This window comes from Polypterus senegalus, chromosome 12, assembly GCF_016835505.1.
Source record: "Polypterus senegalus isolate Bchr_013 chromosome 12, ASM1683550v1, whole genome shotgun sequence".
NCBI lineage: Eukaryota > Metazoa > Chordata > Cladistia > Polypteriformes > Polypteridae > Polypterus > Polypterus senegalus.
In genome coordinates, this window is record NC_053165.1 from 141718085 (window position 1) to 141735321 (window position 17237).

Sequence of the window (17237 nt, forward strand, 5' to 3'; positions counted from 1 at the left end):
TTAAGGTCAAAATTGAAATCCATTTTTTTTTGTAGAGTATGAATTGTGGAATTGCAACTGCAAATTTAGAACAAATGGAGGGTGCAGATCTCGCCGCTATAAATGTAATGTTCTTTCTTAGCCAAATATGTACCTTACCTATGAGTGTGTAAAGAATGCTGATGAGAAGTGAAACATAACCAATAGTCATTGTGAATGCTGTCAATTGAATAGTGAATAAACGACTCTTTTAGGTTCATATATTTGTACATCTGACTCTGAAAGAGTCCGTGCCTCACCAGCCATGAACCTCACCGCACGTCACTGCTACAGAATACCAACAGGAATAAATGCACTCCAACCAACAGCTCTGGTCTTTTGTTTTTTGATACTCTTCCTAGCCATCATGGATTCACAAATTTGCACTGACCCTACATGGAAATGATGCGACATACAGAAGTAACCAGCATCTTTAGTTTGCATCTGTCTGACAAAATTGTTTTATTAATTTTATGCATGAGGGGCATTTTCAGGATAGACAGATATCGGTGGGTCAGTTCTGAACAATCAAAAAAAAAACAGATACGAGGCAAAACTCTGGGCAGAGTCACTTTAGCAACCATGTGAAAAACCATGTGTGCCTTAAAACACTTCAAACTTCTTCAGACAAAAGCTTTTTCATATCAACAACAGCTTCTAAACAAACAATAAATGTATAACATGCCTAAATGCATAAACATTAAATTGGGGTTATGATGGGTTTTTTTTTCACAGAGGGGCCCCATCTCTGTAATTATTCCATGAATTCTGTGCACCACCACTGCTTTAGGTGTACTTAAATGTGATAGAATTTCACTCAAACAATTTATCTGAGTTTTTTTATTCTTCGATAAGTGGATAGAAATATGAAAGCTATTACCTCGTCTATACAAGGCTGCAGACAGGAAGGTGTCTGTCAAAGCAAAAACGTAACAGCCAAGTGGCAGTGCATATATTTACATGATAGGATTGTGAGAAGACACGGATCATCATCACTATTTTAAAAGAAAAAACTTATTCTACCTTAAGAGAAGCCAACTTTGGATTTTACTTACACAAAGCAGATATGCAAGTATCTTCAATTCCAAAGCATTGTACCGTAGTCTGGCAATTTCCATCACCACAGCACTTCAGTCCAGTTGGAGTGCTATCATTGTAACCTGCGTGTAAAACAGAGGAAATGGTATGATTATATAAAACAACAGATTTGCATGTTTAGAACAACATTACCACACAATGTCCTCATTATATTACCTTAATATCTAATACTGAATAATCCTTGAAATGTTTCCACTGACTTACAAATCTGTCAATTCAGCACCTTTGACTTGTCTTCTTCTTCTGCTCTAAGCTGCCTGACACCCTAAATCTTCTGATGTAGACTTTCTCAGTGTTGTAAAGCCTCATGATGCAAATCTTGGGGAGCAGACATTAGCCTTGTAGTCTCTGCTACGTTGAACTCCTTCTCTCTAGATCTGGCTGAGGCTCTATCAATGTTAACCTGAATTTTTTTTTTTTTTTTTCTGTTTTAGGGATAGATCAGCTGTCCTTGTATTTATCTAAATGTCTAAATGGCACTCCTCTCCATACCATACAAAAGCACCATTCACTGCGCTGCAATAGCATAATGTCTGCAAACTCCCTCAGTTCACTTCACAGACACTGTTGCCAGTCTAGGCAGCACAGGAGAAAGCTCTGGACTGAGTCATGTGGGGTCTAATTTAAAGTGAGAATTTGGAATGAAAACTGGAGTACATGGAGAAACCCACACACATACATGGGGAGAACCTCAACACGGGGGACAGCCAGGTACAGTAATTAAATCCAGAATGATGGATCTGTGACGCAGCAATGCTGCTCAGACTAAAACTGCATTCCACTAGAACTTGGAAGTTGGAATTTCTGAGTTCCTACTCAGATGCTATAAATGAAACACCCCCCACAAGTCGGATTTCCAATTCAGAATCTTGACTTCAGATTATGATGTCAATCCAGAATAGCAACAGACACCACAAACTTCAGTGAAAATCTGTTGTGTTATACTGTTTATTAGCACTTCTGTCCATTTGTGTCTCAATAAATCAGATGCACACACAGTACTGTCCAACCTCTATCTGTGGACATGTTGCTACAATGTTTGAATGTACAAAATACCATGTAATATGTTTTTATCAACTGGTATTTATTCCAAAAAAAGCAAACACAACAAAGATTTTCCTTGAGGAGTCCATATTGGTTTTCCGAATGTTTTGTTGAAATGTGGTCAACACTGGTGAGACATCATTCTCTGCTCCAATATCTGACTATAGAGGTAAATGGAAATTAGCCTAAACCTACACATGGGAACATGGGAAAGTACACAGAATAAAAACCCTGGTGAAGGCCATGACTTAATGTTACCTGGAGGATGGCCAGTATTGCAGTTATCTGTGTCACAGCACTGAATGTTGGCAGTGAACTGTAATGAATGAAAATTCACAGACACCAGTGAGCTGGAAATGTGCATTCTTTGCCACTGATATTAGTAGCATGCCCCCCTGAAAAAAAATACAAAGACGGGTACATTGAATACAGAATTCTAGTTGAATGTATATTTTTAAAACATTAACAGAAGTATCACTTGATCCAGAAGGTTACATTTTCTATAAATATGCAATAGAAGCTTTATTCATTGAATACATCGAAGTAAGAAATGGCAGTGGTTCACATTTGGAATACAGGCTTCACAGAGAGTGGGGAATGCAGTGGTTATCCATTATTAGAGAAGATAAAAACTTTTGGTGATGAAAACCATTTAATGTCTATTAATATGAGAAGGCAGCAAAATCGTTAGGAATCACAGCTATTTATTTCAGAAGCTTTTTTCCTCTCTCTTGTCTCTGGCTGGTGGCACATGAGAATTACATTGTCAGACTTGAAAGCAGAATTCCTGTTGAATAATTGTTAAAATGCTGTTAATATTTCATTTATTGCTGCTGATTTTTTTTTAATTTGTTTGTTTTGGAGGAAACATGCAAATAAGCATTTAATTGCATTTTTGAACATAAAAATTAAACTAAATGTATTACAAATGTTCAATGTGTCTCATGACACTATCACAATTGATAAGGTTGTGAACTATGGCCGGTCAGTCATCCTGGCCAATACCCCCAGGTCGCCAGGTGGAGCCCTCCCTGCAGCATGGAGGTGCCCCGAATGCCAGCAGGGAATTCTGGACATTGGAGTTTTCATCCACAGACCTGCTGGATACCACAGGGGCCCCTAGAGGACGCTGCAGGGAGGCCCAAGGATTGTTACTTGCCCTATAACCCGGAAGTACGTCTTAGTCACAGCGACAGGGGAAATGACGTACTTCCGGAATGAAGAAGAGGACTTTTGATCTGACCCAGAAGTGATAGGAAGTCACGTGGACTGAAGGATCGGAAACACTTCTGGGTCAGGGAAAATAAAAGGACTGTGGGAGATCCCAGTCGTTGAGCTGAGCTGGGTGGCAGGGTGGCAATGCATCTGGGAGTGGAGGATTTATTGATTAGTGATTGATTGTTTATTTATGAGTATTGTAGAGAGGAGGGTGCTTTGTGCACTTACAGTGCATCCGGAAAGTATTCACAGCGCATCACTTTTTCCACAGCCTTATTCCAAAATGGATTAAATTCATTTTTTACCTCTGAATTCTACACACAACAGCCCATAATGACAACGTTAAAAAAGTTTACTTGAGGTTTTTGCAAATTTATTAAAAATAAAAAACTGAGAAATCACATGTACGTAAGTATTCACAGCCTTTGCCATGAAGCTCCAAATTGAGCTCAGGTGCATCCTGTTTCCCCTGATAATCTTTGAGATTTTCCTGCAGCTTCATTGGAGTCCACCTGTGGTAAATTCAGTTCATTGAACATGATTTGGAAAGGCACACACCTGTCTATAGAAGGTCCCACAGTTGACAGTTCATGTCAGAGCACAAACCAAGCATGAAGTCAAAGGAATTGTCTGCAGACCTCCGAGACAGGATTGTCTTGAGGCACAAATCTGGGGAAGGTTACAGAAAACTTTCGACTGCTTTGAAGGTCTCAATGAGCACAGTGGCCTCCATCATCTGTAAGTGGAAGAAGTTCAAAACCACCAAGACTCTTCCTAGAGCTGGCCAACCATCTAAACTGAGTGATCGGGGAAGAAGGGCCTTTGTCAGGGACGTGAACAAGAACCCGATGGTCACTCTGTCAGAGCTCCAGAGGTCCTCTGAGGAGAGAGGAGAATCTTCCAGAAGGACAACCATCTCTGCAGCAATCCACCAATCAGGCCTGTATGGTAGAGTGGCCAGACGGAAGTAAAAGGCACATGGCAGCCCGCCTGGAGTTTGCCAAAAGGCACCTGAAGGACTCTCAGACCATGAGAAACAAAATTCTCTGGTCTGATGAGACAAAGATTGAACTCTTTAGTGTGAATGCCAGGCGTCACGTTTGGAGGAAACCAGGCACCGTTCATCACCAGGCCAATACCATCCCTACAGTAAAGCATGGTGGTGGCAGCATCATGCTGTGGGGATGTTTTTCAGCGGCAGGAACTGGGAGACTAGTCAAGATAAAGGGAATGATAACTGCAGCAATGTACAGAGACGTCCTGGATGAAAACCTGCTCCAGAGCGCTCTTGACCTCAGACTGGGGCGACGGTTCATCTTTCAGCAGGACCCTAAGCACACAGCCAAGATATCAAAGAAGTGGCTTCAGGACAACTCTGTGGATGTCCTTGAGTGGCCCAGCCAGAGCCCAGACTTGAATCCAATTGAACATCTCTGGAGAGATCTTAAAATGGCTGTGCACCAACGCTTCCCATCCAACCTGATGGAGCTTGAGAGGTGATGCAAAGAGGAATGGGCGAAACTGGCCAAGGATAGGTGTGCCAAGCTTGTGGCATCATATTCAAAAAGACTTGAGGCTGTAATTGCTGCCAAAGGTGCATCGACAAAGTATTGAGCAAAGGCTGTGAATATTTATGTACATGTGGTTTCTCAGTTTTTTTTATTTTTAATAAATTTGCAAAAACCTCAAGTAATCTTTTTTCACACTGCCATTATGGGGTGTTGTGTGTAGAATTCTGATGAAAAAAATGAATTTAATCCATTTTGGAATAAGGCTGTAACATAAAATGTGGAAAAGGTGATGCGCTGTGAATACTTTCCCGATGCACTGTATTTGCTTTAATAAAGTCAACTTTTGGACTTTTATCTGGTGTCTGGCGTCTAGTCTGAGGGTTCAAGGGGACGACAGCACCCCTATCTGTCACAAGGTAAATTGTTTATTTATTTATTTCATTTTTCATTAATGAAAGAAAGCAGGAAATCAACAGAGAAAATAATTCTGAGTAACTTTCATTAATGCACAATGCATAAATCTCATGTCAAAGGAAATGGCTCCAGCTTGTGTGCCCACTTCCATTTTTTCACAGTTACTGTATATCCTAACTGAAGATCTGGGCCATGCCTTATACTTTTGTACAAAAAAATGAAAGAGAACAACCTGTGTGCTGCCAGTTTAAAAGTCAATGCTGCTGTGCTGCTTTCAAATCAATATTAACAATCTAGTCTTTGAACATGAAAATACTCTGAAGATAATGTCAATACTGTATATACTGTAAGATTCAACTGCTATTTCGTTGATTTTTTTTAATGATTATAATTGTAACTGGTTTTTTTTGCCTGCAAAGGTTGCCATTGCTGAACTGACACAACGTGTTTCCAGCAAACTGCAAGTTTTCTTCGTATCTTTGCATGTAAGAGAAGCATCTGTAGCGCATTTATAACAGGTCAAAGAGCACACGGAGAATGTCAGAAAAAAGCAAAGTTATTACCACATAACTGTAAAATGCCCTGCTGTCTTCCAGTTTTGGACAGCAAGTGAACATCAAATTGCAAACAGATTCTTTACTGAAGGGTACTCTAACACAATAAATGACATGACCACTTTCAGCTTACCATAAGCCCAATTTTAATTTTCCCACGTTTACAAAACACTAGGCCTAAGTGTATCACTTAATTTGGAATCTAAATAAAACTGCTCAAGTATCTTTTTACAGTCAGTCTTTCAGTAGTGAGTCCCCAGTCTATGCTAGCCTATCTACCAAAGCATGAAAAGCAATTTACCCACTTTTAATTTTGGCCAGATGTTATTTTAAAAAACTAGGGGGCTTTGCCCCTGCTCGCTTCACTTGCCAACCCCCATGTTTGGTTTTCCGGATACACACTTTTAAGATTTTTTTTTCTTTGAATTGTTGCTATTTCATTAGTTTCACTTTTATGTCGGAACTTCTGTAAAAACAATATTTGTAATTTTGCGAGTCCCAATATGTTGAATCTTTTTAATGAGGTCAGTGAGACATTGTACCATAATTCAGGATAGGTTTCTCTGTTTGGAATTTCAGCACAGACAAAGCGATCGACATCATCAGCAGTTAATCATTTCTTTAACAAAGTAACCAATAAATGCATGTGCGGTAAACTCCGTTTTTGTAATTCTCAAGATTCTTTATTTGTCACATGCATAGTTATACAGGACAACACGCAGTGAAATGCATCCTGATCCACTTATCAAAAACTGTGCAAAGTTAGAAGAATATCAGTTAGATTAACAAAAAGTCATAGATTGAAAGAGAACAGTATAGTAGAACATAATAAATAACTAAAATTATGTGAATAAAGTAGAATTAACTGTTAAGGTGCAATAGTGTAGTGATTACTGTGCAAAAACCAAAGTTAGACTGGTGCATAGTTAAATGAGGCAGTTTGTTTGTTTGCGCTACTGCAATCTTTACTTTCTTTTTTTATAATTTTCTAATTTTCCTACTTTCATTTCCTTTAACTTTCTCCACATGTGTACAGCAACCAATGTTTTTTTTAGAGCCTTTCGAATTCCACTGCTTTCATAATCTCTAACCTGCTCTGCATGTGTTTAGCGACAATGTTTGTGAACATCTTTATGAAGTTCTACTTTGTCTTTTACTCTGTCTTTTAATTCTGAGCCGGATTGGACGTGCTTTTTTTTCAATTCCACTTGTCCCGGGCTGATAATTATTTTCCTTATTTTCTGAATTTGCACCTCGATTATTCTTTTTCTTTTTTGTTCTTTTTTCTCTCCAACGCTTTTGAGTCTCTTTTCTCCGCGCTACTTTCTTCTTCGCTTAGATGTTGACATTTCATTTATAACATATTGTCCTTATACACTTTATATGTGCTGAGACCCTGGATCTGTGTGTGCTCAAAGCCTCCTTTACACGACTGAATGTTTTGCTGCCTCTTGGCTTATTTGATATTCATTGTAAGTAGGGCGTGTCTTGCAAGAATCTCATGTTCCACATCATTGGAAGGCAGTCTTGGGTCAATCTCTTGGCACAAAGTCTCATGTTTAAGGTCCCCGCAAGACGCTCTGTGGCCATCTCGTGGTTTCTTTTAAATGTCTTCTGTGAACATCACGTGAAGATCACGTCTCAACGCCCTCATGTTTCTCTCCAGGATTTTTTTTTATAGTAGAGAGATTCCTCAGAAACCAGAACTGAGAAAGAATCTGTTTTCAAAAGGAAGTATTGTTGCCATTTGTTATTGGTAATGATTTGTCTCTTTTGAATTTTTATTCAAGGATATTGCAGACAGCCAGGAAGCCATGAACCAGACAACCACAGGCATATTCGTCATCATACATGAAGGAGCAGAACCCACTGATGACTTTGAGGATGTTGGAATAATTATCGAAGGTCTTGAAGTGATGCACAACATTGCAAATGCATCTGCTATTTTGTTTGGCACAATGTATGCACTGAATTTGAGATATACCTTTGAGGTTCTGCAAAAGATAGTGATGGAACTAGAAGGAGCCAACCTTTCAAACAAGACCCAAGTATTAAAAAACAAACTGTTTGAAGCGACAGCTTAGACTTACGAGATGCAATAAGTGTTTCATGCCACAATTTATTTGTGTTTATCTGATTTTTTGTTGTTCTTTTCCTAACTAATCCTGTTTAAAGGAAATATTTAAGGCACTTTGGGGTTTTTTTGTATTTTTTGAAAAGGGACAGGCTGTTTTTCGTTGCCACCACAATTAAATGCAATTTCAGTCTATTTTCCTTTACTTTTATCAGTGTTATAAAGCCCAGTATATCATTTTATATAATTTGTTTTATTTAATGTTTATATTGTTGCTTTATATAATTCAACTTTGTATTTTGTAGCTTTGTTAATAAATGCAGTTTAAAAGGCACCATAATTGTTGGCATTTTATGTAGGTGAATTGTGTAGAAATAGACACCCATATATTTTGTTAAACCAGCTAAATAAAAAAGAAATACATATTAAACAGATCACTTAGTAGGGACTATTCAGAATAGTTTCATTGGTACTGCTAACTACAGCTAAGTAAAGACAAAATGCTGTGATATTACTTTTATGTTAATTCATTTAGTTCATTCCACTAAACATTAATTGGTCCTGCAAAGTAAAACAACGTTGCGATTGTGTTACTTCATTTAATATGTTGAACATAAAAAAAATCACTTCATCTAACTTGACCACATTAAGTTGACTGAGTGTAAGTTGTTTAAGGAGAAAATGCTACTAAATATTATTCTCAGTTTACACAACTCAGTTGTGTGGAAATTGTTGACATAACTCAGTTGAGTAAATTCAGCAAGAAATTTTTTTGAGTGTATAATAAGTTTTATTTAGCAGATGTTTTCAAAGCTAATTTAATTCCATATAATGAATTTGAGTATTTACCAGAAATGAAGTTAACAAACAATATGAAGCAAAATTTTGAAGAAAATCACAAATTGATGTTTGATTTTGTGGATCCAACATGGCATGGATTAGAAGTCCCATAGCACATAAATCCCAATAAGCTCCAAAAGCACTTCCAAAAATGTCCACGAGTATGGGGAATACCATCATACTCAAGCTAGATGTTAAGACAAAAGAATCTTTATAAAAATAAAAAAAAGGTTCATTCCAACAAAAATGCTTGTGACAAAATGGAGTTACCGAAAATAAAAGGGAATGCAGGCAAACAAGGTTCCAATACAGAAATATAGAAACATAATAAAAAGGAACAAATGAGAAGGTCAAATAATTGGTGTATCACAAAATGTTCAACAAACCGCAAGTAAACTTACCACTCCCAGGCACATTTGAAATGAAGTGCCAGGAACTGTGGAAGCCCCTCCGGATCTATATGGCGGAGGGCAGTTCATGACAGTCCCCCTGCCTTTTGGGGGACCACCTACAAAACACACAGAACATAGCACAGGCAGCTCATAGACAAAATCAAAAATTAAGAATAAATGCATATGTTCAACAAAAGCAACTTTAACATAAACAAAAGGCATAAAAATTAACAAAAAAGACATGAAACAAGACTTTGAATCCCAGTCATTGGAGGAACCCTGCCTGGAGTGGAGCCAGAAGTCAATGAAGATCAAACTAAATGGGGATTTTTCTTTTTTCTCATTCAAAAATGCAGCATAATAGTGATTTGTATTGCCTGAATATTTTAAAATTTTGCCTTATTGTTTCAGGCATTGTATGTAAGGTGGAAACTATTTCTGTCACATTGTATGTTGGTGAAGGCATCCATGACTGACACTGAAGAATCTCTTTAAAGGTGGGATTTTGAACCGTTATAACAATAAAAGGAAAAAATCAACACAGCCCCAGTTATTTTCCATTTGCATTAATGAGAACATCTTAGCATAAACCAGTGGCCAGGAATTAAAGGTTTAGGAGTGAATCTAATCAAGATCAAATGCAGAATGATACTCTTAGGGCAGCAACGTTTAGAAAAAGCTCAGAGTGCATCACTTGTAGATCAAACCCCAGACATCATGTACACCGGCGTTCGTTTGTCTCTGTCTAACGCCAGCCTGCAGCCCAAATTGTAGTTTTGTGTGTTAACCTGTGGAGGCAGTGTCGGGAACTGGATATGAAAGCCCTTGTCGTTTTATTTGAGGTGCCTCCTTTCAATATGGACCATTTTGCTATGTTAGATATTAATCTTCTTGTTTTAAAAATACTCGTAATACGGCGACGTAGGAAGAGAAAAAATCGCCGCCGCTACTGGGTTCATCCTCTGACTGCACAACGTCGGGTTAAAGCAGTGCTTCTCAATTATTTTCTGTCATGCCCCCCCTAGGAAGAAGAAAACATCTTGAGCCCCCCGCGCGACTATAAATAGTATCATTTGTCTATAAAATTGTTATAAGTACACCTCTGCATAACACTGTATCCTTATTAACGTATAAGAGAATAAAAAGAAAGAAATGTGGACCAATTTACAACAAAGAATAGCTTTATTAAATGTAACAGAAAAGATTTAAAGTGCATTCTAAATTCAAAAAAAATTTAAAAGAAAAATAAAAAAGCATGTTCCCCGAGGTCAAACGCGACCTCCTTGACGGAGCCACGGGGGCGCGCCCCACTATTTGAGAAACACTGGGTTAAAGGAAGTTTTTTTGTGCTTTATGAAGAAATGCGAAAATTTCCGCGCAAGTTTTTTAACTACTGTCGGATGTCGGTTTCCACTTTTGATTGTCTGCTGCAGCTGGTGCAATGCCACATTGCACGCCGATCAACCAATATGCGACTTGGTGTTAGCCCCGAAGAGACTACTTGTCACTTTGAGGTAAGGAAACAGCAGTCGAGTGTGCGCTTACACCGGTGTTATGCACTGAAATGCCCCCCCGCCATGGATTGACCCCCTACATAATCGTTATCAAATATTATATTAGAACATAAATTAATAGGTTCATGGTTTACAAATTACATGAGACAATAAAAAAAATAAGCAATATGAAAATATATATGTTGTATATGAAAACATAAAAATATTAATATCATGGGATATATCCGGTCCTCCGAAGCGTAAAATAAACGCGCAGAAAACGAACTAGAAGCGGTTTCCTTGCGTTTGTTGGGTTTTAAACGCCAAGAAAAAGCTGCATGCAACGTTTTTTTGATGCCGTATAAACGCGCTGCCGGACAAACGCACGTCACCAAAGCCCGTGTGAACACTCTCATTGACTCCTACGTGTAGAAAACACTCGGCGCTTGATCCGCGCTCACCGGACGCTACGAACGCAAAAAAAACGCTCGATTTTAATGCCCGTGTGAACAAGGCCTTAAACCCACTACTTTGGAGGTTGACGCACAAAGCCTTAACGACTACACTACAGTGTGAAACAGTTAACAAACGGTTAAAGTGGAGAAATGACGAAAGGGCAGACCCGATTCAGCGTGGTACCTGGACAACGTCAGCACACAAATGCTCCTATTAAAATAAATAGCAACTGAAATGTCGTTTTCTGCTTACTGTGGATTACTTAATAATAGTCATATCCCTCCCGGCATTGGCTACTTCGAGTTGTTTTTTAATTCGATTTTTTTTTTATCTGTTGGTTGTTGACTTAGATTGAACGATCCTTTAAACTAATTCGCTAGCACCACGTATGGAGAATGGACTAATGTTGATACTTGCCGTTATTTATCTTATTCTGGAACCCTAATTTGACTTCCACGAAGGCATTAATTAACTTTGCCTTTCCAGTGGGTTACTGACGGTATGCTATAGAAGTCCGCGAAGACGAACATGGACCATTCTGACTAAAGGAGATGGGAGAAATAAAATGTAGTTTTCTATGTAGATTCCTACTTTTGGCGAGTGAAATCGTATTTCAAAACCGTAAGTAAAAGTTACCTTTAAATGTCTGTTCAATAACTGGCCACAGAAACCGATAAAATAATACTGCTAATTTTTTTAGGCCCCCTGTCTGTCAAGGGGCCATTGAACTTGCCCTTACTGTCGACCCCGTTACGACGCCACTGTCTTACTTCATTATCTTGTCCTGATAGTGCGTAGTCTTAGGCGACGTTTGAAGTGTGACAATAAGTCAGGGAATGCTGTAATTTAAGTTCACCTCCTATGCCGCTGGGGTTTTTTTTTTGTTTGTTTTTTGTTTTTTTTTTAATGGAAACCCCTAAAAATCTGACGTAACCATTTGGGTTATGTCAAAACATGCAGAACATAATCAGATTGATAAAAGACTGAATTTTTCATTTTTTCCTTTAATTGAAAACTGCGAAGGCTTGTCTTGTGCGCCTTCGATTTCATTGTGACCATGTGTCTTCTTTCATAGTGTAGTTTGCTGACCAGCTCAGTCTGCGCTGTTACAGGCGAGCAGCACAGGCACCCCTTTAATTTGACAACTGAAGTCCTTGGTACATTAATCGCTATATACAGGAGTTCCGCATTTCTCACTTTATTTGTTTACGTATTTATTTATTGAGCTTCTGTAAAGCCCAAAGCCCACCCCCAAAGGGAACAAATAAAGATCTATTTAAAACACTTTACCTTTCTGAACTTGTCACTAGTAACTTTTCATTTTTTTATTATATTTTAAATTACCTAACCGCAGCAATCCGGACGACGCCACTCCTGTGTTTTTCAGAATGTTCCGAGTCTAAACCACGATGTGCTGATTGAGGAAGGGGATGGTAAGAGATCTGTGGGGCTTGTGGTAATTTTATAGCTCGTCTCTGCTTCTTCTGCTCTCTTTTTGTTTTCAACCATAAAAAGCTTGTTTCTGTATGTAGAAGATCACAGTACATACTGTTATTCGAAATAGTTATATAATTTCTTGCACACTGTATAATAAATTGACCAATCTGGACTGAGTTTTCCGAAAGCACAGTAGCGAAAGGACAGGAACAAGAGTTTGATTGCTACGTTTAGATAGAGAGTATGGCTGCAATAAAGGAAGCCTACACAGAAAAAAAAAACATCCACTGAATTCTGCATGGAGTAAGGGCACTGTATAATATATACTGTATATATAAAAAATACATTTTAAAAACCACGCTTATATTTAGTTAAAAAGTGTAGTAAAAAGTAAATAATAAGTCTTTCAAACATCCGTCCCAGCCAACACAGGGCGCAAGGCAGGAAACAAACCCCGGGCAGGGTGCCAGCTCACCGCAGTCTCTCATACATCACTCGTAAAAAAAAATAAGCGTGGGCGCTTTTTGAATGTTGATTGATGAAGTATTTTATATACAGGTATATATATAATTTTCACCCTTTTAGTCTTGGGTTTGTTTTAGTATAATTTTGTAATCAATATTTTAACACATTTAATATTTCTATCCGTTACTAGCGCCATCTATTGGTGAAATAAATTTTGAACTATTATTCATATGAAAATTTAATTTCTTAACTAACATGGATTAATTGGTCAATTAGTGAAACTGATTATTGATTCATGGATTGTCATCGGAAGCGAGTAAGTGTGCAGAATTTCAAGTCATTTGGACAATAGGAAGTGGGTTAAATATCGATTACAAGATTTGTACCAAACAACAAACAGGTAAAGCTAATATAAGCGTGGTAATAATAATAATAAATAAGTAAATAAATAACTCGTAATGATCTTACTCCATAATTCTGTCTCTGTGTTTCCGACGACCAGCTCACGACGCCAACACTTATACATTGTTTAAATTAAACCAGGGGGCTTATAACTGATCCCTCCACATCCAAATCTTTTCTGCTTTGAATTCCGTGATGATTTTGTAATCATAAGGACTTTTTACGGATATTGTGGCAAAATGCCTTTGAGTTTACATGACGTCTTCACCGAGTTATTTCAACGACATGAAAACTGTGCAACTCTTAACACCTGTAACTAAACCTTAGGTGGCGGACGAAGAACAATACAACGCAGTGCATCAACATACCCCCCGCAAGCTACAAATATTACTATGGAGAAAATACACAGGTACCCCTCTTCATTTTTTATAATGGAAAATTGAATCTATTTACTTAATGTGATTATTGTGGAAACGTAAAGGATTGCATCAATTAAGAATTTACAAACGGCCGCTAGTATTTGTAGAGCAGTGCTTTCCAAACTCGGTCCTGGGGACCCATGGTGGCTGCAGGTTTTTTGTTCCAACCAGCTTCTGTTTTTACTTGGACGTCTGGCCTAAATAAAGTGAACTGTTATTTCCCAAGTTCTGGGAACAATATAGAAATTAGAAAACTACGTTTGGAAAAAAAAATACCAAGCAGTTATATTGGAATAATGTATTTTTCTTTTTAACAATATTTTCATCTTGATTTCATTGTACCTTTCCTGGTGTTCTACTTGTTTAATTACTCCATTATTTACCAATTAGCTGGTCTGACGCTAAAGTAGTTGCACCCTTTGATTCTTCAGTGCTGTTTTCCAGCGTGTCTGCTCTGCTTGTTTTTAACAATAAGATACAACGAAGGGGAAAAACTGCACAGAGAAAGGGCAGAATATAATGAAATCAACAAAAGAGAGTCAAGCATTTAAATCTACAGCAAACGCAGAAATATTTCTAAATGTCTTATAAATGTAAAAAAACATGCTGCTGTGCTTTTCTGAATGTAGAATAAAAGAAATAAAATACCAGTTAGTTAAATGAGCTCAGTGCTATCAGGTGTTGTCACTGATTAGGAATCTGGTTGGAACAAAAACCTGCAGTCACAGTTAACCCCCGGACCGAGTTTGGGAAACATTGGTTTAAATGGTATGAATAAATAAATAAATAAATAAATAAATGAATGAATGAATAGTAATTTAATGTAATGTAATGTAACGTAGGCTGCACTGAGTGCACTTATTTTGTTGTGTGCCTTAGCATTCAAGAGCACTCTGTTGTCATCTTGGAGAAGACCGTTTTTCGATTTTTTTTTCTTTTGTAGGCGAATTCAAGGGCGGGTTTAACACAGAACTTTATTCTCTCTTGTATCGGGGTTGCTAAAGAAGGATTTCAGTGAAACGCACTTGCAAGTTACGCGCGTACATCTTGGATGCTTTTAGTCGGTTTTTCGTTTTCGAGAAGCGCGGCTCTGAACTCTTCAGGTTATCACGTTGTCAAACTCGCCCAATCAGTGAATGAATGTGATACTGGAAAAAAAAATGATATGCCATTTGTGTATTAAATAGTTCAACCGAATACTTGCCGAATACATACCTAGATTTTAAATCCATAATATGTTCGGTTTTTTTAATTTATAGGTGCCTCAGTTGAGTCTACATGTTGTTGCGAACAAGTCTGTATCATTAATCTCGTAATGAGTTTTTAAAACTCTTTAAAAACAACGAAGAACCCTTTATTGAAAACGCAAAGAGTGGCATCGGAACAATAGCAAGCCTCGTTAGAGCAAATATGACTAATCAGAGTGATAACTGAAATCTTTAACACCAAAATCGTAGCTACATGATTTCAGATTGATATAAAATGTAAACCATTATATAACCAATATATTTTATTCCGTACTTTAAAAATGGTCCAGTATGCTGTATCCAGTACGACGCTGTCACATGAAAAAGAAAGATGCACAGGTTCAAAGCTTTAGCCAAATATTTAACCTCATACCACATATAGTCATTGAATAACATATGACAGATTACCCTTCCACGAACACAAACAGCCTGTTTACCCGCACAAAATAGTGAGAAAAACTATGAGGGGCCAAACTGGTCATAAATCATACATTTTCTGTGTGTAATCTATTGGTTTAGCTGTGAACTATTGGTTTATGAATACATACTGGCTGTACTTTCAAGGAGCGGTATTTTTATATATCTTTTAAGAAATGTATTGCTATGGACACTCTCTTTGATTAAACAACAGTGGCGTGTATTTATGTTTGTGGAGAAGTCAAAACTTAAATTTTAACGATTTAGAAATATTATTGACCATACAATCTTAACTACTGCGCAACAACTCCAAAGTCCATCAACACCCCACCCAGCCCCCCTCAAAGTTCATGCCGTTAGCTTTTATAAACGAAGGCTGATTTGATTCCTGATTTATATTGTTTTTCCAGGGAGTTTCGTGTAAATAACTGCGTGCAGAAAGTTAACATCTGGCACGTATTCTGCACTATAGCCTCCTCCTTTTTCCGATTTGTGTTCTAAGTTGCGGCCAAAGGTTCCTGTACAAATATTTTTTACAGCATCATACGAAAACACTATGGCAATGAAACAATAGTTTCCTTTACATCACTTTTATTGAAATGGTAAATTAAATATTTAAAAAGTATGCATCGCACTTGAGAGTTCGCATTGCAATTGCAAATAATAATAATAATAATCCGCACAACAAAAATGAGATAGGGTGCGGTGAAAAGTCAGCCTGAAATTGTCAGGGTTGGTTATAAAGTAGCACTCGGTAGTCACGTTTAGTCACATCACCAACACTGACAAAAGGAATGCGCTTAGCCATTCACCCGCACTTGTACAATTTTGGCACGCCTTAAAATGAAAAGCGTCTTCCTTTTAAAAGACTGATATGGCAGTGATTTTTCCCTGTTATTTTAGGCACGTTCCATGACAGATGACTAGTATTGCTTAATACATCATCGCGTGACCGGTGCTGTTCCAGGATTAAATTACAGCACGCGTCTCTGACTTTTACTTCCTTCAGCTACTTTTTGCGAATAAAGAATAAACAGAAGGCAGTTGAGTGCTACAGTAAGGTAAATTATTGGTGCGTGAAATGAAGAAGGCACATCGTTAAATGCATACAGAGTAGAAACAAAGTTTCTGTTGAAGGGCAAATTATTGAACAGAAAATACAGTATTAAAACAGAAGAGAGTACTGATACATAATAATATATTCCAGACAATGGATAGTTTCAGGAAAAAATCTAAATTAGGAAGACATTCAGCAAAGCCAATATGTCACGAATATGTGGCATTTAGTAGAGATTTGCTATAGGAACACACACACGATATAAACCTCACATCCTGGTTCTGCCGGTCGTGAACGAAGGCGGTTGACAAAACGCAGGTTCGGCGCGGGGCTCGTCTTTTCCTGTCGAGTGTCGGTAACCTGCTTCAAAGAGAAACGGGCAAGTCACAACACTTGAATTGTGGCAGCTCAAATACGCAGCACATCAATCAAATGTTTTTGTAGTGTTAATCGGAATGTTACTGATGAATTAAACTTGTCGCCGATTCGTTAAATGCGTAAGTCAAGTTTTCTTCTACGTAGAAATTTTTTTTGACATTAAGGAAATTGCGAAAATTTTGACTTTTAAATACGCTGGTTTAGAAAACGAGTGAAGGTACTACACTGTGTGCACAATTATTAGGCAAGTGAGTATTTTGACCATATCATCATTTTTATGCGTATATTCCAACTCCAAGCTGT

The 17237-nt window shown here is 37.8% G+C and overlaps 2 long non-coding RNA genes across 2 annotated transcripts; one reads left to right on the forward strand and one right to left on the reverse strand.

The window, feature by feature from the left end:
- Positions 1-11931, reverse strand: LOC120541741. The gene is made up of 3 exons (XR_005636067.1): positions 11883-11931; positions 2419-2555; positions 1-1178 (listed from the first exon to the last, which is right to left on the reverse strand). It is a non-coding gene; the product is annotated as an uncharacterized LOC120541741 (long non-coding RNA).
- LOC120541742 lies at positions 5723-8265 on the forward strand. The gene is made up of 2 exons (XR_005636068.1): positions 5723-5788; positions 7648-8265. It is a non-coding gene; the product is annotated as an uncharacterized LOC120541742 (long non-coding RNA).
- Positions 11932-17237: the final 5306 nt, after the last annotated feature.